This window comes from Artibeus jamaicensis, unplaced genomic scaffold (genome assembly GCF_021234435.1).
Source record: "Artibeus jamaicensis isolate MK-2021 breed Jamaican fruit bat unplaced genomic scaffold, CSHL_Jam_final contig_944, whole genome shotgun sequence".
Classification (NCBI taxonomy): domain Eukaryota; kingdom Metazoa; phylum Chordata; class Mammalia; order Chiroptera; family Phyllostomidae; genus Artibeus; species Artibeus jamaicensis.
This window is the reverse complement of record NW_026522020.1, coordinates 2,612,097-2,638,015: the sequence shown is the minus strand read 5'-3', so window position 1 is coordinate 2,638,015 and position 25,919 is coordinate 2,612,097.

The window sequence follows — 25,919 nt, the reverse complement described above, 5'->3', positions numbered from 1 at the left end:
AGCCCAGGGTTCCAGCTCCAGGAAGGTAAGTCCCATAAATCAACCAGTGGGGTTGGGGCAGCAGAATAAACTGCAACATTCTCAGGAGACTCCTCTTAAAGGGCCTGCTATAGACTCAGGACTTACAGAGACCCACCCCCTCTGGGATCAGCACCAGGGCAACAGCTGGAAGGGCAGCCCAGTGGCAAATGGGGAGAAAGTGGAGGGACTGGAAATGGGGCGAGTGCTGGGAGACAGCTTCTTCCTGGGCAAATATCCAGAGGCCAGGCAGCAGCACTGCCCCCTCTCTGAGCCCCCCACACACAGGGCCACAGAATGGTGAGGGGTGCCCCACCCTGGTGATTACCTAAGGCTCCGCCCCACACAATTTACAGGAGCCTTTTCTACAACAGGCCACGCTACTAAGACAGGGAGTCAAAGCAGCTCCACCTAATACACAGAAACAAACACAAGGAGGCTGCCAAAATGAGGACACAAAGAAATATGGCCCAAATGAAAGAAGAGAATAAAATTCCAGAAAAAAACTAAACGAAATGGAGATGAGCAACCAATCAGGGGCAGAGTTCAAAATACGGGTGACTGGATGCTCCAGCCGCTCACTGGGCACTGCAACCACACAGAGAAGACGCAGGCAGCAAGGAAGGTCACACCACGTGAAATAAGGAAAAATCTACAGGGAACCGGCAGTGGACGGGATGAGCCAAGAATCAAATCAATGATCTGGAACATGAGGAAGAAAAAGGCATTCAACCTGAACAACAGGAAGAAAAAGAATTTTAAAAAAACAAGGAGGACGGACTAAGGAGCCCCTGGGACCTCTCCATCAGCATCCGATCATGGCGCTGCCAGGAGAAGAGGAAGAGGGAGAAGTGGAACTTATTTGAAAAAATATGAAAGAAAACTTCTCTAATTTGGTGAAGGAAGTAGACATACAAGTCCAGGAAGCTCAGAAAGTCCTAAACAAGTTGGACCCAAGGAGAAACACACCAAGACACATTGTAATTAAAAGGCCAAAGATTAAAGACAAAGAGAGAATCTTAAAAGCAGCAAGAGAAAAACAGAGAGTTACCTACAAAGGAGTTCCCATCAGACTGTCAGCCGAGTTCTCAAAAGAAACTTTACAGGCAAGAAGTACCCAAAGTGATGAAAAGCAAGCTGATTCCTCTATCCAGCAAGGCTGTCATTTAGAATCGAAGGGCAGATAAAGTGCTTCCCAGACAAGGAAAAGCTAAAGGAGTTAATCATCATCAAGCCCTTATTGTATGAAATGGTAAAGGGACTTATCTAAGAAAAAGAAGATCAAAACCATGAACATTAAAATGGCAACAAATTCACAACAATCAACTGAATCTGAAAAACAAACTAGGCAACAATCAGACCAGAAACAGATTCATAGACACGGAGATCATTTGGAGGGTTATGAGTTGGGAGGGGAAAGGGGGAGAAGAGGAGAAGGTACGGGGATTAAGAAGTACAAATTGGTAGGCACAGAACAGAGAGGGGGGTGTTACGAATAATACAGGAAATGGGGAAGCCAAAGAACCTACATGTACCACCCATGGACGTGAACTAAGGTTAGCAACTGCTGGAGGGAAGGGAGGTACCTGCCAGAGCGGGGCAAAGGGGGGAACGTTGGGACAACTTTAATAGAATAATCAATAAAATATATTTAAAAAGTAAAATAAATCCCGGGCCTTCACCTCTTTAGATGTGGTCATTTCCCCGTTATTTTGTCACGAAAGGTAAGATCCCACTAAGAGATGTTCTTGGACTGAGCCCATGGAGCTGACATCTTTGCTTGTTTTTTCTGCCCCTTCGCTGAACTTTGAACTGGGTCCACTCTGACCTTCGGAGCCTCCTCAGCCCAGGCTCGTTCCAGTTGGTGAGCCTGGTACCTCTCATGTACCCTGCGCGTGCCTCAGGGGGCTCGGGCTGCACCCTGAAACGGGGTCTGCACTTGGGCCTGTTCCTGAGGGAAGTTTGGGGAAGGTCTGTCCAGCTCCACATGGCCTTGGTCCAAAGGAGGAGCCGGTGGACACGGTGAGACACATGGACATTTGAGATCCAGGAAGAGGCTTTCTTAGCAGTCACCCCAGTTTTCAGAGGAGGCATTCCACTCTAACACTGAAGGACATGGGGCGCCTGGCCGGGAACGCCAGCAGAACTTCGGCTTCCCCAAGGGAGGAGATCCCAGGGCTTGACTTTCCACCGGCTTCATTTTTAGAGAAAAGAGCCGATGCGCATGCTGCCCCAGGACAGTGGCCGCTGCTCCAGACGTAGGGCGGTGGGAGCTGCTCCTGGGCGGGCGTCTGTGGACAAACCCGGGGTGGTCTCAGCACCGCTGCGCAGGCACAGGTACAGCACCGCCACACGGGCACACCGAGGCCACGGAGCACCGCTCTGCAGCTGCAAACACCAGGCACTCGGCCTGGGAACTGGGGAGGGGCCGGGGCTCAGGAAGTAGGGGCGCTGTCGGCTGGCTGATCGGAAGAACACACAGCTCTTTCTCTCCGAGGTGCACGTCCACTACCGGAGGTGGCCGGCTTCGCCTGGCCTTCCACGCCAACAGCAATTGCCTTCCCTGTAGGATGAAGTTCCACGCACTTCTGTGAAGACGCACGACACGGGTCCTCCCTTTACTCCTTCTGCCTGCCGTCTCCGCCACATCTGGGGATGGAGACTTTGCTGTGGGACCTCTGGAGTCTGCCGCAGTGTCGTCTGAAGGTCCGGAGCCATCGGTTCCAAGCAGCACAGCTCCGACCTCAGGCTGGCCACTGTCCCTGAGCTCGGACATGTGCTGTCTGCTTGGGAGTGGTCTCCAGCCCCGAGCCAGGGGCGCAGGGAACAGGACTGACTTCATTCTCCAGTTTCTGTGTGGCCCCCACAGTGAGAAAAGCACTCCCTTCTCCAGTACGGAAGTGGGTTTTTTGGGAAGTCCATCCCCCCCAGTGCCCTGGGGGGACACAAGGCAGGGCTCTGCAGATTTTGGCCATCCGCCCGTGCAGCTATGCCAGAATGCCGATGTGCGTGGGCCCCTGCTGAGGACGGGGGCTGGCCTGGCATGAGCAGTTGGCCTGTTGCCGGGAGCTGAGCCTCACTGTCACACCAGGGTCACCTGTGACCATCCGACAAGGCCACCCCTCATCATGTCTGAACCCAGACAAACCGTGATGTTGTCTAAGCCACAGGAGTGACCAGACCTCCTCTGTGGGGGCCAGCATGGCCGACTGCTGCTTCCTGACCAGCCACAGTAGGAGCCTCACGTCCTCCGCTCCCCCTCAACACAGAGACCCCCGCTGGGGGGCTTTGCACCTGTTTTCTCAAAGCATCCAAACCAGATCCAAGTCCCACAGCCTGGAGCCGTCCCCACGTCACCCACCCCAGGTCCAGACTCTAAAATAAATCTTTTCTGACCCCTCTTCCCCCAGTGCCCCATGGCTCCCTGGTACGTGGAAATGCATCGATAAATGCATTTTATCCGAGCTAGGGCTGGCTATGTTGTGGAAAGCCCGGGGGGTCCAGGAAGCATTTTTGATGGGGCAGGGACAACCACACGTAAGGACAGGTGTTCCTGGGGGTGTGGCTGGGGGCACCCACACTGCTACCCAGATTCACCTGGCCCCTTCGAGAGCAGCTCTTGGCATTGCTGGAGGGGCATGGACTGTGCTTCTGTCCCAGAGCCACCTGGGGCACAAGGGCTTCAGCGGCTGCCCCACCTGTGCCAACCCCCTCAGTAACACCTGCCTCTCAGCCGTTCCTGGGGCCCCCTGTGAGCCAGGGGTGCCCCCTCTTCCTGAGACACGCACCGTCCTCCCCATCTGCCTGCTCCCGGTCTGGGAGGAGCCTGTCCTGCCCCCGAGGAAACTCGACTCATGTTTCTCAGACGTTCAAGCCTTTCTTAGTGTTCAAATGGCTTGGACTTTTCAAGAGGTGCTTTGTTCATATTTCTTTGTTTATTTTTAATTTTTTTGCCCTGGTACATTTCTCCTCTTTAGTTTAAGGCTACAGAGCTGCTTGAAAGGTAGGGATGGAAAGGGAAGGGGAAATGAATAAAAGATAAACCAAAAATGCCTACCTATAATTCCATTTTAACCAGAATCTTTTTATTGCTCAGGGCTCGTAAAGGTTAAAATAAAAACATCGGTCCCAAACACTCAGAATCTATATCATCTTGAGAAAGGCTAATTTTTGATGCTCAAAGATGGGACTTTATCTCTGGGGAGTAAAAATGGTGCCCGACAGTCCAAGGTCATGCAAATATTCGGTCCATGCGCGCTGAAAGAGAAGAAAAGCCACATTTTTTTGCAATAATTTTTAAGTTTTCTTTTAAAAACTGCTGGCAGGACAGAAGATCTAATTAGAGAAAATGGGCCCTGGGCAAATAAACACCTGTGACTTAATTTCGAAGGGTCGGTGGGCTGGAATCACGTGCTCCCGGAAGACCAGGAGACCGGCAGCAGAAGCCCTGCGGTGCGGCCGAACAGAGGGCCGCTCTCGCTCGGCTCCACCAGGGTCTCGGGGCTGTAAATGGTGGGTCCCCTCTCAGCTCCGGGCACTCCTGATGTTCAGCAGGTAGGAACGTCCTGTGATTGAGCAGTGACAGGGAGCGTGGGAGGTGCCGGGGAAGGAGAGCGTGGTCGTGCCGTTGTGGGAACACGGCAGAAGTGGGCTGGAAGGGGTTTCAGATCCTCACTGAGTGAGGTGGGGGAGCGACTGGTTTATTTCTCCTCGGCGTTCGGATCAGCACAGAAGGGGACCCATGGTTGTCCCAGCTCGCCTGCCCTCACGTCCGTCCCCTGCTGGTTGAGGAACTGCTAGGGAGAGACTAGCTGCCTGAGAGTCGGGTCTTCTCGCGGCCCCTCTTCGGTCCTGTTTTGCCCCCGGACCTCAGCACTCAACATTCACCAGCTTCGTGAAGACGCGTCTCCTCCCTGCCCGGTCCCAGGCCTCAGGAAAGGCTCCAGAAACCCGTTCATGTCTATTTGCCTGAAACAAACAGCACTTATTCTCCCTGTTCTACTGAGAATTTTGTGTTTAAAAAAGATTCAGTGAATATTCATCATATTTCTGTGGAACTCAACTAGGCTTTTGCAACATATTTTTAAATGAGCCATAATTCCCTGGGTAATCTTCGTGATTGACACCTGGCTGCGCGATCGGGGCTCCAGCTGGGAAAATGAACGTCCCCGCGGACGCCCGCGCGGGGCCGGAAACCATCAGCCTGTCACGCTGTCCTGTGTCATTGGTCCAGCTTGAAATTGATGGTAGGTTACAAATGGGACACCAACAGGACTACTCACATCATGCTCAATGGCCGCTTGGCCCCCCGGGGCCGTGCAGCTGCAGTGGGGTCCAGCCAGCCTGACCTTGAGGCCCGCTCCTTGGCAGGATGCGGTTCCAGAGGCAAGTCCCAGCTCCCCTGATTCACGGCATCTGAGAAGAGTGCAAGGTGGCCGTGCCCGGGGCAGCCTGAGCGCCTGGCGGGAAACCGGCCGCAACTCAGCCCCTCTCTGCCCGCTGCTCCACCCTTGTCTGGGCTGACGACTTGAAGGCCTGCGGGAGCCCTCCGCTGTCCCCCAGCCCCTCTGTGAGCCCACCTGGGAGCGCTCTCGTCTTTCCCGGCAATGGGAAGACTCGGCCAGCCCTGCGCACTGACGTCAGCACAGTGGACACGGCGCCAGCTGCTCAGCACCCCTCCCACATGTTCCGACGGGTCAGCAGCTCCTTTCTAGGCTTCCTGGCTTCTGGGTGGGTTCCTCGAGCTAGAATTCTCTCTCGGTCCAGCCGTCAGGGTCCTGTGGGCACCCAGCACCTGCTGTGCAAACTTTCTGCCTGGCAGGCCAGCCCCGGCGGGGTGACCGGGCCTTGTCAATGCCTCTGCTATGGGACTGTGAGCCCTGAGACAGGTCGGCACCTCCCAGTGGGGGAGAGACCCTGGGTGCCCTCAGGGAGTTGGGAACGCAAACAGCTTCCCACTAACGGTTGCCCTAGTTCACAGGGCTGTTCGTCTCCTGGCGGACGCCCAGGCCAGTTCCACTGCCCGTCACCGAGGAGACTATTCGATGACATTAAAATTGATATTTGGGGCATCAACACTCTTAGAATGTGGGGTTTTTTGTTGATGAGGGATCCCCCAAGTGGAGGTGGTTGCTGGTCCCCTGGCAGCAAGCGCTTGCTTCCGGGTCTTTGGGAAGCGCCAGGCAACAGGAAGCAGTGCCGACTGCACCCCAGGTTGCTGAAACCTGCCGTCCTCCGATCGCCATGAGCCAGATGGCCTCCCTTCATCGAGAAGTCCTCGTCCCTCCTTTTTGTCAGTTATCTATTAATACCGTTCGCATGTTTTCCTCTGGGGGGTCCTTCCCATTGGCATTTATGAACTCAGAGTGTATTACAGTATTAGCTCTTTGTCGCTTGCAGCTGTTCCAGGTATCGTGTCTTACTTGTCATCTGCCTTCTAATTCTGATGCCCACACTTTTCTGGAATGCAGCAGGTTGTAGATGACCACCGCGTTATTGCTATAGCAATAACACTGGATTTTTCTGACCTTCCCTGCCCTCCCTCCGTCCCAGGACCTTCTGTATGTGGGGTGCAGCCTTCTTTCTGTTCAGGCTGCCGTGTATGTTTTCTGGGGTCCTGGGTCCTCCAAATGGAGAAATTGACCCGTTTTCCACGAGGGCATTCACTGTATCCTGTGAACTTACTCTGAAGACAGGACAAGACATCTGTATCTCACGAAAGCTCTGAAAATGATGCTGGCCTTCTTTCTAGGTCAGAAGCACTGAGCTGGAGCTTGAAACTTCACCGACTCTGAGAAAACCCCACGCACATCACATTGGATCGGCCATGAAGGAGAAACCCAACAGTGAACGGAAGACGCGGCGCCGTGACTCAGCTTGGCCACACAGAAAAGAAACGTCGGTGTTCCAGCTGAGAGTGCGCCCAGCAGGGGACCACGGAGAGACGAGGCCGATTTGATGTCGGGCTAAAGGGAGAGAAAGGTGGTGTTGGCATGCAGATGGTGGTGCTCTGCGGGCTGAACTTGTGAATAATTAACGACGATAAATGGAAGCCTCAGGGTGCCCAATTTCAATTCAACAGAAGGAAAAAGGAAATTTCCTTGTGATCTGAGCAGCTATAAAATGGAACGACCTCCCTCAGGAGGTAATGAGTTTCCTGTCCGTAAAGGTGCACAGTCAGAAGCCCCGGTACACCAGGAAGGGCGGCGTCACCGGACCTCCCCGGACAAAAGCCACAGAGCCTATGCTGCTTGCTCTCCCTGTTTGGAAACCCTGCCCCCCGCCTCACTGAAGGGAGTGAGAGCGGTCCAGAGAACCTCTCCCGGACTGCTCATGTGGGATTCATTCCCTACTTCTTCCCTAGTACATCCTGGAATTATTTCTAGGGTCAATGTCAAGATCGCTGAGTCAGTTTGCAAGAAGCCACTCTGTCTACCTTGTTGGGGAAAACAAGACTGACAGCCACTCCTCGGCAGTGCCTTTTACCGCTGGCCTCTGCAATGCCTCCAAGGCCGAGGTCCGTCTAACTGAAACCGTCTGTGACCGCCTGTGAGAGCCATTTCACGAGGCGCTTTCGTGGCCTTCAGAACCCAGAGGCTCCTTGGCCATCGGCCACAGCTCTCCACTGACCATAGCCTAAATGTGGGGAAATATGGGATAGGCCAATCGGAAGCTTGGACAGACTTGACTTTCAAGAGTGAGCGGGCGAATGGCTCCCAGAGAAACAGCCGAAAGGGCAGCACGCCAGCACTGATCCTGAAAATCGGCTGGAGGCAGGGCTTCTCCGAGAAGAAGTGGTGCTTCCAGCAGTTTCCGGGCGCCGGGAAAATGGCCCTGGGCCTTCACAGTAGTTTACCTTCACGGCACCGCGGTGCTCTGAACTTCCGAGTGGCTGGGAAAACCAGGGGGACGTTCCCCACAGGAGAGGAGGCTGGCTTGCAGAGAAGGACGTGTGGGGACATCAGCAGCGTCAGGAAACTTCCCTAAAGAAGAGACAAAGAGGCACCGCTAGCCTTGGAAACATACAGGCACCCCTGTGACACAGGCGTGGGGGGGCATAGGGATGTGGGAGGGAAGGTTGATAGTTACATATTTAACAGTTTTTCCTTTAGGGAAGAAAATGCAAAGGAGCTACAGGCTGGATAAGGATTTCTTAAAAAGAAAGCTAAAAGCTATTACGTCCCTCTAAATATTAGACATCTTTATAGTGGGTGGAATTGTGCTCATAACCCCCACCTCCCAAACCCAGAGATGTTCGGGTCCTGACCCCCGGTCCCTGTGACTGTCACCTGGGTTGGAAATGAGGTCTTTGCGGATGTGACCGGTAAGATGAAGTCACCCTGAGTTACCATGGGCCCTAACCCATCCTCACTGTGTGTTCGGATGAGAAGAGGGACATTCGGGCCCACACACATAAAGGAAAGGGGTCCGTGTGGGCCTGGAGGCAGACACTGCAGTGACGTGCCCTCAAACCGGGAAAGGCCAGGGTTTGCTGGCATCCGAGGGCGGCAGGCAGCAGAGTCTCGGGCGGGGCCTCGGGGAGGAACCCGCCCTGCCAACGCCTTGCGTTTGGACCTCTGGCCTCCGGAGCGGAGAGAGAACAAATTCTCATCCTCTGATGCTGCGGGGGTGGGGGGGGTAGTGTGTTCCGAGGACCCCGGGATGGTCAGCACTCTCTATGACGGCTGCGCAGAACGTCAGAGGTGGGGAACGGAAAACGCGATGAAGAAAGATGAGAAACGAACATCAGAGGGCCCAGCAGGGGCTTTTTGGCAGGAGTGGCCCAGTTGTGGCTCGTTTCATTTCCGACTGTTCCTAAGTAGGTAGGCAGAGCGCAGATGTTTGGAATGTTCCGGAGCTGGAGGCTGGCAAGACAGACGCGTGAGAAGGAAGGGGAAACGAGGGAGCTGGCTGTGCTGGCGTGAGGCCAGGGCTGGCCCTGGGGTCCGGGCGGGAGAGGGGGGCTTTCTGAGCGAGTGGTGAGTGGGATGGAGCAGAGCGAGCGCCCCAATTCTACACGGCCAGTCAGGGGTGGGGATACAGTGCTGGTGTTTCTCTCCATTTGGGGCTCGGGGACCATCAATCTTCTGATCGCTTTACCTCTGCATCTAATGCCCCAGCCCGAAGCAGCAAGACATCTCTGCACCCTCAAATTCCAGATTTTTCAGGCCTGAAGGGGCTGGGAACGGGGTGGGGGGTACAGGCAAGAAAAGCCTTCCTGCAACAGAGGCATCTGAATGTCCGAAGAACTGCCCGAGGCATTTTTATTACTCGGCTTTTGTGTTGGTCTAACTGCCTTCTCCCTGGTGTGAACTTTTAGGGGTGAATGAAGCCCCCAGAGACCTGTTCTCCGTTGTCCAGAATGGATCTGCTGCCCCGCTGGTGTCTGGCCACAAGCGAGGGGTTGATGTTGGCGGTGGACACAGAGGAAGTTGTTTATTCCAGACAAATCAGTGTGTGCTGAGGGGGGGTTGCAGGCTTGGCTTTTATGTTGCCAGCTACATAAATAATTGGGAGGCATGCAAATTAGGTAAGACAAGGAACTGCAATTTTCTAGTCTCTAAAGAGGGTACTTGTTAGTGAACAGGGATGTGTAAGTAGGATTTTAAAAACTACTGAGGGATAAACTCTGTCTTTTAGGGAGAGAAAGGTGTCCCTTGCTCAGTGGGCCTGGGCCTCTCAGGCCCTGCTTGCCCCTGAGTGGGACAAAGTGGGAGAAGGGACAGAGCCGGCCAGCTTCTCCCCGGGGTGGCCGGGAATGCGTTTAGACCAGGCATCGGCCCCAAGCAGGTATAGCCATGGATCTCCTGACTTTTCCTTCAAAGGGGGAAAGAGAAACCCCTTCTTAAGCAGCTTCTGATGAGTCTGCTCCAAACTTGGTTTCAGCAACTTACTGCGAGCGAGGGCTTCACTCTCGGGTCTCTGCTCCTCGAGCTGGTACCGTGAAGGAGAGGAGTTGCTAGACTGGGCCCACCATGCCCGCAACACCCACGGGGACGCACAGGGCAGCCTGGGCCCTGTGTCCCTCACCCACAGGGGACGAAGTCGGGGCTCCTTCCACAGGCAGGAGGCCTTGCAGGTCCTGAGTTCCGCTGCTTTCTGGAGGGAGCGTGGCCACAGTGAGGGTGAGCCAGAGCCGCTGGGCCGATTTTTGCCCCAGAGCAGATGAGGTGTGGAGAGGCGATGCAGCGCCTGGCAGACCTTGAGAGAGTGAGGAGGAGAAAATGGGGACCCTGGTCACAGGGAGGAAGGCCACCACCCGTCCAGGTGCAGCCGCCGTCCCACGGCCAGGACACCGGACACTTCATCCCCACGGGCCCTCCTGGAGCCCCTTCATGGCCACGCCCCCTTCCCAACTCACCTGTCCCTTGCTCCTGGCAACCACGCACCCACCCTCCTGGTCTGTCAGTTCAAACTTGTCCTGGAGATGGAATCGTGCAGCGTGGAGCAGTTCGAGGTGGGCTTCCTGTGCTCAGCATCCTCCCCGGAGACTTGTACATGTTGTGTGTGCCTGGAATTTGTGCCTTTCCCTGCTGGGCAGTGCCCCCCGGGGTGGACAGTAAGCAGCCGCCTGAGTGACAGGTTAGCTGGGACGTTTCCAGCCTCGGGCAGTTACTAATAAAGTTGTTGTGGACATGCATGTAAAGGTTTTCATGTGGACACAGGTTTTTACTTCTCCAGGGTAAATGCCCAGGGGTGCGGGTGCTGGGTTACGTGTGAGTGAATGTTCAGGCTTATTTTTTTAAAGCTGTCAAACCGTTTCCCAGAGTGACTGTACCGTTCTGCACTCCCCCTAGCAATCAGGAGCAATCCACTTTCTCTGCATCCTCACCAGCATTGGGTGCTGTTCATTCATTTTTATTTTATTTTAGCCATGCTGATAGCTGTGAAGTGAGGTCTCGTTGTGGCTTTAATTTGCATTTTCCAGACGGCTAATGATACTGAACATATTTTCTTGGGCCTATTTGCCAGCTGTATCTCCTCTTCGGTAGAATATCTGTTCGTGTCTCCTCCCCATTTTCTAACTGGACTGTTTGATTTTATACTGTTGCATGCTGAGGGTTCTTCGTATGTTCGGGAAACTAGGCCTGTGTTGGACATGAGGCCGGCAAACATTTTCTCCTAGTCTGCGGCTTGTCTTTTCTCCTTCTTTGCACGGGATTTAGAAGAGGAAACCTTTTTCATCTGATTTGACCTTTTTTTCCCTTTGTACTTTTGGTGTCAGAAGACATCTGTGCCTAGCCTTAATCCCGACGAATTGCTCATTACCGGGCCCTCTCTGGGTTTCTGCAATATTTGGCCATCACCAGGGTTCGTACGTCTGATGGCGTTGCCTACCCTTTCCCCTCTCTGGTAAGGAAAACTCCTTCCTGGGGGAAACCCGTGTCCTTGGGTGGAACGAGCTGTAGAGCATCCACCCAGCGACAGGACAGGGACACAGCCCAGGCTGGCCCAGCAGAACACCCCAGTGCTCTGGGTACAGCGATTGGCTCAGGGACAGGCATCCCGCCCGCCTTGACTAAGGTTCCTCCCTGAGCCCTTCCTGCCAGATCTATAGAGACAGATGCTCTCCATTTATCAGGGTCAGGGTCAGGGTCTGGGTCAGTGTCAGGCCACTAAACCGACAGGACGGGAGTCTGGGGCTCCCTGTGGCATTAGTCCATCCACATGGAGACAGATGTCAGAGACAGAATGAGACGTGGAAACGTGGGGATTTAATTGGGAGACAGGAGCGGATTTTATCATTATGTGAGCCGATTATCGCCTCCTCAGGCCTAAGCTGGGGTGCGCTGTCTTCGGTGACCAGCAGTGACTCGTGGAGCAACAAGTGGAAGCAGGGAACCGCCGAGGTGGGGAAGGGTTATCATCGCAACTCTTGAGCTGCAAAAGACTCCAGGTAAGGAAAGAAACAAGAAAGAGGGTGGATTGAAAAGAAACTTGGTACCTCACAGAACGATGTCAGGACCAAACAGCCAGGTATCGGAAGAGCAAGAAACTAAGAAGCTGAGGCAGCTCAGCCTACCACTGGTTGGGTAGCTCAGTGGGTTAGAGCATCATCCTGATACACCGAGGTTGCAGGTTCGAACCCCGGTCAGGGCTCATGCAAGAATCAGCCGATGGGAGCATCAGTAAGTGGAACAACAAGCTGATGTCCCTGACTTCTGTCGACCGATAACCAAGCAGCCTGGCTTCAGGTGAAAAGGGTGCCTCAGACGAACTTACCCTGTGCATCTTTCATGTATAAAAACAACAAGCCCAGGGTGGATTATTCCGTTTCTAATTTCCGTCTGGAATGGAGCACAGTGCTTCCAGCTAAGAAAGGGCACATTGGCCCTCGGGCGAATGCCTCCACCCGGGGTCTGTGCAGGACCGGTGCCGTCCATGCCCCCATGTCCTCTCAGTGAGGCCGGTCCAACAGCGGAGCCAGGTGACCATCCGCACACTCGTAGCAGGAGGGAATCTCCGGGCCACTGCAACAGCTCTGCAGGTTCACCGGGGCCACGGCCACACGCACAGACACACGTGACAAAACCGTGAGCTGGACACACACACACACACACACACACACACACGGCCGGGCATCACTTTTTTGAAACGGCACCGGTTCGCACGACGCCTCTCTGTACGGTTTTTACAGACTTCCTTGACTCTGCACTTGTTCCTAAATAAAAAGTGTTTTACATGTAGAAAATTTGTATTTGCAAAGAAAACACAGCGAGGTTTTGGAAAGTCCATACGAAAGCTTTTTCACCGCAGCGTCGGTGGGGGTGGGGCGGAATCCCAGCAGCCGCGTGGCAGCCAGGCTCCAAGCGCCACCCCCTGTCGCCTTGGGGAGTCCGCATCCTCTGGGTTCTCTCCAGCTGTCAACATGATTTAGGTCGCCGGCATCGCGGCTCCCTTCCTCCGGCCCTGTCGTGTTCTGCTGCCCGGCTAAGTGGGACCACACTCCTTCCCGCTCCTTTGCTCTCCTTTCCTGACTTCTTTCACTATTAATAACGGAATGGAAGTGTGAGGAAATAAAAAATGGAAAAACGATCCACGAGTCTGCCACACCAGGCCCTTGTGGAAGGTGGGGACATACGTGCTGCTGTTGGCTGTCTTTGGTCACAGAGCCGGAGCAAAGGCAGTGAGGGCGAGGAAAACTAATTTGACCCACAGCAGCCGTCATTTGCCACATCTAAAGCATCAAGATAATGGAGGTCGGGTTGGCCAATCTATAGCCCGTAAGAACAGAACACTCCGTCCTTCGCTGCCCCCTGAAACGAGTGCACCTAACGACCCACTTCCTGCGCCGCAGAAGGAGCCTCAGACTGGCCGCTTCCCCCCATCTCTGCAGCCTTCTGGAGGGACTCCCCAACAGGGCGAGCTGGAGGAGGGGAGCCCCCCTGCCTGCACTCGCCACTAGTGGGCGCTCTCGCCTGGAGCTGCCTGTTTATCAGTGAAGCCCTTGATAGGTTCTTTATCACGAACCTGGGTGGAAGTCTGCAGAGCCCAACTGTTCAGCCCTTGACGGTGTAGAAAGGGTCGTTTGGGGTTAGAGGGATAAAATACCATAGTCTTACAGTGAGTCCAGATTGCTTTCTTTAGACCAGCTTCCCTGTGAGAAATAGGATATTGTAGTGAATCCCTCCCTTTCCAGTGCTTGTTTATCTATGGCTTCAGAACTCTAGATAGATGAGGCTGGGCCTGATGAACCCCTTGGAATTCCATAGCGGTTTTTGTTATTAGTAGTTCTGTTAGCAAATAGACAGTGGGGACAGGGGCAGGAAGAGAGAGAGAGAGAGAGAGGGTCCAAGGTTTTTTCCCCCAGTTCTTTTCTTCCCAGGTGCTCAGTCTTCAGTTATCAGATTGTTGACTGGTGTGTCCAGTCTTTCGGCATCTCTCTACACGTGTACCTCTGGGCCCCACTGGAAGAAGAAGAATCGTCCTGGGCCACACACTAAATACATGAACACTAACGAAAACAACAACAAAAAGAAACTCTCATAAAGTTTTACGTAAACCTTTGATTTGGTGTGGGCCGCATGTGGCCCGCGGGCTGCGGGTGGGACACCCCTGGAACTTTAAGCCAAAGCAGGACTGGACAATGAAATATTCAGAAAACCAGGTTGCTGGTCTGACCTCTGTATTGAAGTTCTTCCATTTGCTTTCAGATCATTGGTTTATTAGAAAACACCGGTTCTTTCGTACCAACGTGCCTTTCATGGGCTGTTATGAATAGGCCAGCACCGCAAGGCTGAGGCTGAATTTGCATCTGACCCGGCCCTGGACTGAACTGTAATTTGCTGAAGAGTCGTTTAAACTGAGAAGGTTGGGCCCCATTTCCCCCAACAATTCCCTCATACTCCTGCTCAGGCTCCTCTCCTGATGTGTGGAACATCAGGAGCGCCCTCCTGTGGACAGCTTGACAACTGAAATTTGCTCATTTGAGGTTCTTCTGGTAGTTTCCCGGGGCAGCTGTCAGTTAGCTGGTGAGTTCTGATCTCAGGAGCTGGGGAGTTCGGTACAGTGTTTACTGCCATGCGCACAGGGAAAGCGATCAAAGACTAGACCTTGGCATTGCCAAAGGGAAAATGTCCCCATCAAATTCAAAGCGTTTCAGGAAGGAAAGGCAACACAGAGAAAAGCAGCTTTGTTTTGCCCTCGAGAGATTCAGTCACTGGATGGGTCAGTCATGTTGGGAATTGCACGCTCCGGTGCCATCTGTTTCCCTAAAGCCAAAACCTAAATTGAATCAGACTCTCCTGAGCAAGACAAGGAACAGAGCTTTAAAGGTCTAAAAATAAACGTCTTCATCGTGAAGCATAAAAAGCATACATAAACAATTACTTACGTAGATGTGAATAATGGTGAATTCACTACCCGGTCCATCTCAAGAGCTTCCTGATGTCCCTTCAAAGTCTCCCCTCTGCATTGTCACGTCACCATGGTGTGGCATCTGTCCCTTCTGCCATCGTGACCGGATGGTCCGATTGCACCATTTGTTTACCTAGAAATAGCTACCTGGAGCAGGACCCTGAGAAGGCGTGGCAGCTGGGCGTGGCGTGCGCCCTCGCTAGCGACTTCCCCTCCACGCTGGCATCTTCTTTGCTGTTGAAGAGCCAGTCAGCTGCCTCTCTGGCTCCTTAATATAAAATGTCTTTTCTTTCCAGTAGTTTGGAAACATCATCATCTCTAATCTGTGGTTTCGCCGAGATGCATCTAAATAGGAAGTTTTGTTGGTGTGTTTCTCTAATTTGGTCCTCAATGGGCTCTTTCAGTCTGAAGAGCTTATCATTTCTTTCCCTTCTGGAAATAATTAGCCACGATTTTATTTAACTTTGCCTCCTCCCCATTCTATCTGATGTACAGGGAGCTTTTAAATATCTTCTCTCCATCTCCTTCATATTTCTATCTCTTTATCATTCTATGCTACATTGTGATTATCTCAATTCTATTTCACAAATCATTAATTTACTCATCAATTTTTTTCAATTTGCTGTTTATCGTGGAATTAGGCTGTTATTTCAATAACTGTATATATTTTCCAGATTTGAGATCGGTTCTTTCTCCACATTGATGTTGATTCTTAACTATCGTTAATCACTTTTCTCCATTATTCTACTTTTTTCAGGTGCACGTTGTCCACTTGGTTAACCTGCTCTTCCTTCTGCACCCTCGATTCCTGTACGGGCTTCGTAAAGTTTGTCTGCCCACTGGGCAGAGGGGTCACACCTCCTTTCCTTATTCCAGAGGAAGGGGCCCCCTCTCTCTGTCTCTCAGGTCCCTGGCACTCTCAGGCGGGTCTCCCCAAAGACCACACAGCCCAGCCGAAGCTGCGGGCCCTCACCCCCGGGGCCATGCCCCTGGGAACCTGGAGCTGTGAGCAGTAGGTGTGTGCAGCCCCGGCGGCACCGGCATCTGCTGGCTCTCGCCCTTCACTCGGGGAAGGTGGCTGCAGACCCAGGTGGGCAGAGCACCGGAACCTCCTCTCATTGATCCCGCGGGAGAGGCCTCGCTCTGGTTCCTAGCCTCCCACGGGGTCATTAGATCCCGTCCCCTCACACCTTGGCTATGACCCCCACACTTCCTTGTTTTTTTAATATACTTTATTGATTGTGCTATTACAGTTGTCCCGTTTCCCCCCTTTATTCCCCTCTGCCCTGCACCCCCATCTCACCCACATTCCCCCCCTTAGTTCATGTCCGTGGGTCGTACATGTAAGTTCTCTGGCTTCTCCATTTCCTATACTATTCTTAACCTCCCCTTGTCTATTTTCTACCTACCAATTATGCTTCTTATTCCCTGTGCCTTTCCCCCCATTCCCTCCTCACCTCCCCACTGATAATCCTCCATGTGATCTCCATTCCTGTGATTCTGTTCCTGTTCTAGTTGTTTGCTTAGTTTGTTTTGGTTTGTGTTTTTAAGTTCAGTTGTTGATAGTTGTGAGCTTGCTGTCATTTTACTGTTTGCATTTTATATCTTTTTTTCTTAGATAGGTCCCTTTACTATTTCATATAATGAGTTGGATGATGATGAACTCCATTAATTTGACCTTATCTGGGAAGCACTTTATCTGCCCTTCCATTCTAAATGAAAGCTTTGCTGGATAGATCAATCTTGGATGTAGGTCCTTGTCTTTCATGACTTGGAATACTTCTTTCCAGCTCCTTCTTGCCTGTAAAGTCTCTTCTGAGACATCAGCTGACAGTCAGATGGGAACTCCTTTGTAGGTGACGGTCTCCTTTTCTCTTGCTGCTTTTGAGAGTCTCTCTTTATCTTTACTGTTGGGTAATGCAATTATGATGTACCTTGGTGTGTGCTTCCTTGGGTCCAACTTCTTTGGGACCCTCTGAGCTTCCTGGACTTCCTGAAGTCTATTTCCTTTGCTAGATTGGGGAAGTTCTCCTTCATTATTTTTTTCAAAGAAGTTTTAAATTTTTTAATTTTTTGCTCTTCCTCTTCTCCTTCTGGCACCTCTATGATTCAGATGTTGGAACGTTTAAAGTTGTCCTGGAGGTTCCCAGGCCCCTCATTTTTTTGAATCCCTGTTTCTTCATTCTGTTCTGGTTGAATGTTTATTTCTTCCTTCTGGTCCAAATCTTTTATTTGAGTCTTGGTTTCCTTCCCGTCACTGTTGGTTCCCTGTACATTTTCCTTTATTTCACTTTGCATAGCCTTCACTTTTTCCTCAGTTTTGCAACCATACTCAACCATTTCTGTGAGCATCCTGATATCCAGTGTTTTAAACTGTGTGTCTGATAGGTTAGCTATCTCTTCATTGCTTAGTTGTATTTTTTTTGGAGCTTTGATTTGTTCTTTCATTTGGGCCACATTTCCTTGTCTCAGTGCTCCTGTTCCATAGTAAGGGGCAGAGTCTTAGGTATTTGCCAGGGTGGGCAATCCATGTCCCTGCGTGGCACTGTCTGTGGGGAGGGGTCTGAGAGGGAACAGTGGCACTTGCTCAGCTCTCTGCCGGATTTCAGTCACTTCCCCCACTTCCCACAGGCAAATTGGACCCTTCTGGTGCTGATTCCCAGGTGAGTGGGTTTGTGTATGATCTAGGACCCTGTGGATCTCTCCAATGAACCCTCCTGTGAGGCTGGGAGTTTCTCCCACTGCTGAAACCCCCACAGGTCTCTGTGGTCAGAGGTTTTTAGGCTTCACAGTCCCTGTGCTAGAACTCTGGGGGTGTGATCTATCTTGCTCCCCAGTTGTTCCTCCTGGTTTATATGCACACAGATGTGGGACCACCTGGTCCTCCAGCTGCCCCCTTGCCTCCAGCCCTCTCCACCCCGGCTGTCCATCTCCACCCCTCCTACCAGCCTGGATGAATATTTCTTCTTTAACTCCTTGGTTGTTGGACTCCCATGCAGTTCAGTTTTCTGTTACTTCTGGTTGTTTTTTGTTTTTAAATTTGCTGTTGTCTTCTTTTGGTTGTGCGAGGAGGCACAGTGTGTCTGCCTACGCCTCCACCTCGGGGGGAAGCCCCATGCTTCCTTCTTGGTCCCCGTGGGGCTACTGCTCCAGCCTTGCTCACTTCCCAGCCCCCCCCATTTATGGGGTCTCCCTTCCCCTCATCTCCCCCACACTGACCAGAGCTGGGCGGTCTCCCTCCCCGTGTCTCAGCCAGGCCTCCCAAGGGCCTGCAAAGGCTCAGTGTGGCTGCCCACAGGACTCGGCCCCCAGAAGGCCCCGTCCAGGAAGGCACCCTTCCCTGAAGAACAGGCTCAGAGGGTCTCTCCTGGGGGCAATAAGGAGCTTCCGCAAGAGGCAGGCTGGATCTTCAAGTCCACGCTACAAGGACGCTAGCGCATGGTGGGGAATGGTTCAGGGGGCCGTTTGGGGGCCTCGGCAAGAGCCGGTCTGTTCCTCACTAGGCTTTTACATACAGGCGTGTAAACGTGTGTTCACACCCACTTCCCTCTAGTCACCAGAGTAAACAGATGTGACAACTCCCGAGTTCCATGCGGCCATGGAAACAGCCGAGGCCCTCCTGCTCAGATTGGCAGCGGGTGTACTGCGATCACTGTGGCCGAGTCCAACCCCATTATGGGCGCTGGGGGGCTTCCTTCCTGCCCGTGGGAACTTCTGTTGGTTTAGCTCCCCCTTCTGTGAGTTTCTCTCTCTCCATGTTTCTCTGTGTCCATCTGTCTCTCTGTCTTTCCCTCCTAGCCTTTCTGTCTGTCTGTCTGCCCCTCACTGTTTGTCACTGTCTCTCTGGCTTCCCCTCCCTGGTCTTTGTGCCCTGATTATGATTCTGTTGTGTGCAGCGGGCTCCCTCTAGTGGTGCATCTGAGCACCTGTCGCCATTGGAGCTGTGTCTTCCTGGATTCTGTCCTCACACACCTCCCCGTGTCCTGGGGCCTGGGGCCTGGGGCCGTGGTCTACACCCCCCACTCCAGGGGATCCTGAAGAACGAAGCCACATAGAAGGAGGCCGACATCAAAGAACCTGTTAGGAACAGTCTGTTGGGAGAGGATGTGTGGATTATACACTTTGGCATGGGTCTTCGACCATGCAACGCTGTGAATTTCCCATTGCCCTGTTCTACACCCATTATCCTTACATTTGAAAGAATACTACACTTGCCTTTGAACTTGGGTATCTTACACTCCCAGGGGTCAGGCTAATCTTCACAACCTTGTTAAGAATAACCACAATTGGTGGCATTTGCTCAAACATATAAAAGCTGAGTACTGTATTAGATTCTCCCCAATTCATTCCTGCATTATAACCCAGGAAAATGAGATCAATTTCTTTGTACTGCCCAATAAACTCTCAGGACGTCAAGCTTGAACTTGCTGTTGGAAGCGGAGGCGTCTGCTCCTGGGAGCGGGTGGGAAGGAGCGGTTCTTGTGCACCCACGGTGGCTGCCCGGCCAGGGAGGAGGTGGCTGGAGTTTAGGTTACAATGCTCCACCTCTTTTTGTCTCCAACAGGTTGAAAAAATAAGGAGGCTGTGTCTTTAAAGATGTTTCACACTTGCTTTCTGAGAAAAAAAAACTGTATTATGTTGAATGATACTAAGAAAAGAGTAGAATTTTAGGGCTGAAACTAAGGTGCCCAGAGCCACCTGTCAGAAGAGACTCCTGTGGCGGGTCCCCGGCAGACAGCCGCTAACCCTCAGCGAGGCCAGCTGGGTTTGCAAGAAGCAAAACCCACCTGTTTGGCCTACCAGTGAGGGGACCCATCGACTCTGTCCCATTTCCACAGCGGGGTCCACGGGGGGACAGGCAGACCGTCCAGTTAAGCAGCCAGCTGCTACCTTTCCTAGGAACCCAGGCCAGCCCAGCCCGGGGCCCTCAGGACAAGTGAGGGGCTCCCCCAGTTACTCCCTCCTTCAACCAGCAACTGTGTGTGGGTTCCTCCCCAGAAGGCTAGCTCCTCCGCAGCAGGAGCTCTGTCTTCTTCCCCAGTGTCCCCAGCTGTCCAGAGGGGCGTCTTGCATGTGGGACAATGTGATTGGTATTTGAGAATAAGGAACAAGTCGGTTAATGTGCCAGATGTGTCCTGACAAACGCAGTGAAAATGTCCGCTCCCCAAACTGGGCACGAGGCCCAGGGCGGGGGAGGCGGAGGGTGGAGCGCTGGGGGCACTGTGGGCCAGAAGCAAGCTCACTGGCATGCAAACGCACCCCCGTTGTGGGCAAAGGGAGAGGGGTGCTCTCCAAATGCTACTGCTCACTGTCTTCATCAGCCAGAGCAGTGAGGGAGGAAGAAGGAAATTTGCCACAACAGAAGCGGCTACACTGACCGTCAAGTCTTCTGACCTGCACACCTGACCTGTGACTGCCTGGCCTGGGTGGCAAGCCCCTGAGACTGTTCACCAAGGAACCTCACAGACGCCTCACGGAGGCTTTTACCCTGCAGCCTGGGGCGTTCAGACATTGGCCGGCTGGACCACCGGGAGCAAGAGTCGGGGTTCGAGTCGCGGACACGGACGTTTTACCACGGGGAAGAATTTGATTTAAAGTGTCCTATAAACCCCTCCCCCCGGCACACACACAGAGGGACATGCACACGTCACACCCACACACATATACACGCACACATGGTACCTGATGGAACGGACAGACTGGAGGGCCGTCTCCACCGTCTGCGACAGGGCGTGTCACGGGGCAGCCTGGTCAGTGTCCTTCTTCCTCACTTTTCGCGCCTCACTGATTTCACAGGAGGGAAAAACAACCCTCCGCCCACCCTGGGGCGACAGCTGACACCCAGCAGGACCTGGCCCAGGGAGACCAGGCGTGTTCCAAAAACGCGAAGGGCTTTCTGTGAGGAGGGAGGGACTGGATCCAGAAAGCGCCTACGAAAACAAAATGAAAATGCGAGGAGTTACCTCCTCTTCTGGTTTTTTAGAGCTTCTTTTTTCAAACCTGCCATATTTAGAAATTCAGTGAAGGCTACATCTGTGTTTCACTTTAAAAAGTGGGTAAGAAACGCAGAAATACACAGGGAAAGTTAGCAAATATCGGTAAACAAAAAATAAAAAATTACCTAAATACTGTGACATACACACAGCTTATCATCGCCCTTCAGAGGGACCCCTTTCACTTCCCCACGCAGACGCTCACGCGTGCAGACGCTCACGCGCCGTTCCGGGCATTCGGAGAGCAGCTCGATTTTGTGGTTTCGCAGGACACGGCTCCGGTCCCTGCCCCGGTGGGCCAGCAAGGCCATTCCCGGTCCTCGTGGCCATCGCCACGCAGCTCCTCCTGTGTGCGCGTGACCAGTGGCGTGCCTCTCCAGTACCGAGCACACGGCAGCACGAATCCAAAACCATTTAGCTTTCAAACACTGCGCATCCACACTCACAGAGTTTGGATGACCCGTGTGTTCAAATGAGTTCACAATCTGTGCGCTCACACTGCTGAGGCCAGGAAGTGGCCTGTAAGGGCGGCACTGCCGAGCAGGGACAGAGCAGCGGGGGTTGGGGGACAGATGACCACTGCGACTCTGAGGTTCCAGACGCTGGCGCAAGCCCCTCCAGCGGGCACGCTGCCTTCCCCCTCTTCCCCACCAGGGGGCAGGCCGCCCTGCTGGATGAGACGTCACAGGGACCTGCTGGGGGAACCCGCCCAGTAAGGAATCCTCCGGGACAGGAGGTTTCTGGTTCTCTTGGGTAGCAACTCGGCAGGACAATCCAGAGAGCCGCACCCAGAGACCCATGTTCTGACCAGTCAGGAGGCGCGGGGGTTTGTCCTCTGTTCACCCCGCCCCTCACTGTGCGGGTCAAGGAGCAGGGCAAGCTCCCGGTACCAGGAGCCCGCCGGCCAGGCCTGCCCGGCCCAGCAGTCACACAAACAGGGGCCACGTGCCCCGAATCCAGCCCCTGCCTGGTGTGTGGTAAGCGCTCAGGTAAGTAGCCGTTGAGTGAGTTTGTCGCACATGCCTGAGGGCAGTGGGACCAGTGAGGGCAGAGAGGTGCAGGGCAGCCTAGAGAGCGGCTGCGGGTGACCCCTGGGAACAGAAGGGGAGGTGGGGCAGTGGGCGCAGGTCCAGGGCGGTGCCGAGTCGGCCAGAGCCCCTCCAGGGCCCCTCCAGGCCGCCCTCACAGGTGGCGCGCTCCCTGTCCAGGGCGGGGACTGGCTCCAGAGCTGCCCGGCCCTGCTTCCTGGCAACCCACCCGGGTGACCTCTTGTTTGCTTTGCCTGCCTGCTGTTTCCTCCTTGACGGGACTTTTCCGAGGCCAAGTGACCCACCATTCACAGCATCTGGCTCTAGTTCCCACTCCCACGGTCCGCCCCACCCACAGCTTTCATCCTCAGCAGGGGGCCGCACTTCCCTCCTCTTACCACCGACCTCCTGTGCTGGGCCCCGTGCACCCCCGCAGCCCCGCAGAGGCCCCCGAATGAAGAGCTGGGGCAGAAAGAAGAGAGGGGCCCTGAGGGAAGAAGCGTCGCCTGCTCCGGCCCCAGACATTGTTCGTAGGAACAGAGCCATGGGGGGGGGGGGGGGGCCACTACGATTCCACAGCTGCCTGCATCCAGGGCCGAGGGAGTTATTATTATTACCTTATTAGTAGTAGTAGTAGTAGTAGTAGTAGTATTTTAAAAGGTTGCCTCTCACAGGCTCTGCATGAGTTAGATCACTCAGCGGAATCTCCCTCCACTAAGCGGTGACAAGAGACAGCCTCCACTCCGTCTAAGAAAAAGTCTGCACAACCGAGTGGGAGGACTGAGCCCTTACATAGTCCCTGGCACCCGTTTGCCGCCGTCCGCATGTCCGGCCTTGGAATCTCTGGGGGCTCTCGAGGACGACACCTCTGCTGCACAGGTGTCACCGGTGAAGGCTCTGAAGGGGGCTCCCAGGAAGCCCTGGCTGATTTGAAAACGGCCTAGTGTGACGCCCCAGAGCCCCGGGCGGGGGGACTGTGGAAGCAGGACGGAGTCCTGATCGACCGCACTGGTTGCCGACACCCCCGGGTGACTGGGTCAGTCCATTTAAAACAAGAAACCAGAGCCTCCTCGGCAGCACCGAGGAACCCCATTAGAGGGTGAGATTCCGTGAATGTCACTGATTTGCTTCCTGACAAGACCGTTTTTTAAATCTCCATTATCACCACGCTCTCTGGCCGCGGAGGACTAAGTCAGTGCGTGGAACGCTAATGGTCTGGGCAGACAGAACCTGCTCTTATAGATGGTTGCCCGGGTGCTCGGCCCTGTCTCGGGCAGTCACGTGGCTGCAGTAAAACCGACCGTGGGGGAGAGGATGCTAGGACAGCGGCCAAGACCTCGGTGATTTCAGCCGGGTTCCGCAGAGCCCTTTGAGGTGACTGCGCCTTACAGGACACTGGGACGAACCGCCTCAACAGCCACAGGGTGGGCTCTGATTTTCGGTTTCCCCCAGATAATGATTAACACGATGTCGTAGCTATTTGTATTAATTATCTATCACGTGCCCCCTTCTCACAGAACAAGCCTCACCATCACCAAAGCTGAGGTCAGAGAAATTTCTCCAAAGGGGGAACCAGGAAGCCGCATCAAGGGCAAGTCCACCTGGGCCCCGGGCTGAGCTCCGCCCACACCACTGCCCAGCCCAGGAGGACATGCTGAGAGCCGGTCCAGGAGCACGTGGCGGGGGTAGGTCCAGGCGCACTGAGGGTTGTTTGGAAGCTGAGTCCTTCGCTTTCACTGAGCATCAGCCCCCTGGGGCTTTCAGTCACATTATCAAAGAGCGCTCACCCAGGAAGGCCCTCGGCCTGGGTTCCGATCCCAGTGGCAGCACTTGCTGGCTGTGTGGCCGCGTGGGGGCCACTTCGCCTCCCCAAGATTTAGCTTTCCCGTCTGTGACATGGGGGCGTTCGTGGATGCCCTGTGAACCCCCTGAACTTGGGTAAAGTGTGTTACATAACGCCAAGCACGTGACTATCGTTAAACTGTTAGCCAGTATTGCTGGACTCTCTCTGATCATAGGGACATAGGGAGGCACCAAATGTGAGTGAAATGGTGCCCCTCTCTGATCGAAGCTTTGCAACAGCTTCCCTTCTCGCTCAGACTGACTGTTACCCCTGCGGCCTGCTCCGGCCCCTTCCCGGTCCCGTCTGCCACTGTACACCCCTACACCCCCCGCTTTCAGCCACCTGACCTTCCTGTGCGTGTCCTGGACGTGCCTGGTGCACACCAGCCCCAGGGCCTTTGCACCTGCTGCTGCCTCCCCTCCTGCAATGCTCTACCCCCCACACAGCGAGGGCTCGCTCCTCTCCAGTGCCAGGTCTTTCGTCAAACGTAGCTGCCTCGGTGTCTTTTCCTGGCCATTCTATTTAAAGTTTCACCATATTTCTCACCTCCCTCCTCTGGCTTGAATCTTCTCCGTGGGGAGTGTCATCACATGTCATGCACCAGAGTGGTTGAGTATCACAGAATGCTGCCCCGTGGTCTCGACACCTGGGTTCAGCATGATGGTGGCAGAGTGTATTAGTTCTCTACTGTGGCGTAACAAATGACCCCAAAACTTCGAGGCTTAAAACACCACACCATTATTATCCCACAATCTCGGTGTCTCAAGACTGAGGGAAGCTTAGCTAGCTGGTTCTGGCCTTCAGTCATGGGGTCACCCGGGCTGAGGTCCTCCAAGCCCCGAGGATCTGACTGTAAAATGGCCCACCTGCATGGCCCGCCAGCCGTCCCCCGGAGCCCTCAGGGCTGAGTCACGCAGCCTCCCTGCAGAGCTGCCGACCTTCCTCCCAGGGTGGCAGCTGCCCGTCTCCAGAGAGAGTGCCCCAGAGACGGACCACGAGGTCTCTTCTGACACAGCCTTGGAAGTCACACGCTGTCACGGGCACACATTAGGACTATGCACCAATGTGCACCTAACAGGCCCTGGTGACGGGGCAGCATCCTGTAGGCCGGCTACAACTGAGTCGCTATTCCTGGCTTCAAAACCCAGGCTCAAAACGGAGAGTCACGTCATCTTTCTGGGTCTGGCCACCGTCAGGTAAGTTCTAGTATAATCATAGCTTTTAATGGCATTTCTGTGCGGGTTAAATAAGATAAATACATCTGTTATCTCAGGAACATAGTAAGTGAGCAAAAAATATCAGCCATACTTTTTCAGTCCAAGTGGCAGGTACCAAGAGAACGACCCGAAGAATGACCGAACCAGATGGCTTCTAGAAAACTCACTCTGGACGCAGTTTTGAGGATGAATTCAGGGGGAGCCGAGAGAAAGGAAGAAGACCAAGGAGATGCTCTAGTGACATGGACCAAGACGGGGACATTAAGATCAATGGAGGGAGACGGACCTGAGAGCATTCGAGAAGTCGTCGTAAATTTACAATACCCACAGCACACAACACCTGGTCCCGAAATGCCGGGAGCTGGTGGCTGACCCATTCGCTCGAGGCAGTGAAAGCCGTCGGACGCTCAACATGCCTTTCTGCGGAGGAAGCACATTCTCTCTTCCACTCTGGTGTGGGTTTGTTCCCAGAGGCGGTGGGGTGAACATGAACTTCCCAAGGGCCTAGCATCCTGGGAGGAACATCCCCCGTCCCCAGGACGGCTGGGCTTGGCCACTTGCTTTGATGGCCAGGATGTACGTGTGCTTTCTGCCAGACCTCTTGATTTCCTCCTTCACCTCAACGCGAAGCTGCCTCCTTAGGCATCTCGGGTGGGAGAGACGCGCGCAGTGGGGCCACGGCCCTGCACCCAGCCCACCTGTAACAAATGAGAAACAAACCCTTGTAGTCAGAGGTCATACAGGATGAGGGTTGTTCGTGACAAGGCGGGAGCTAACTAATGCAAGGGAAATGCTTGTCTTCTGGATCCTACTTCTATGAGGGAGCGTCCCTGCAGTAGTTCGGAGAGGGCTCTCACTCCAGCTGCCTGCCTCTCTCTCTCTCTCTCATTTACATCTTCCCCAAGGAAGTCTCAGTGACGAGTGTGGGGATGAGCCTGGGGATGCCGGTGTCACTTGGGAGGGC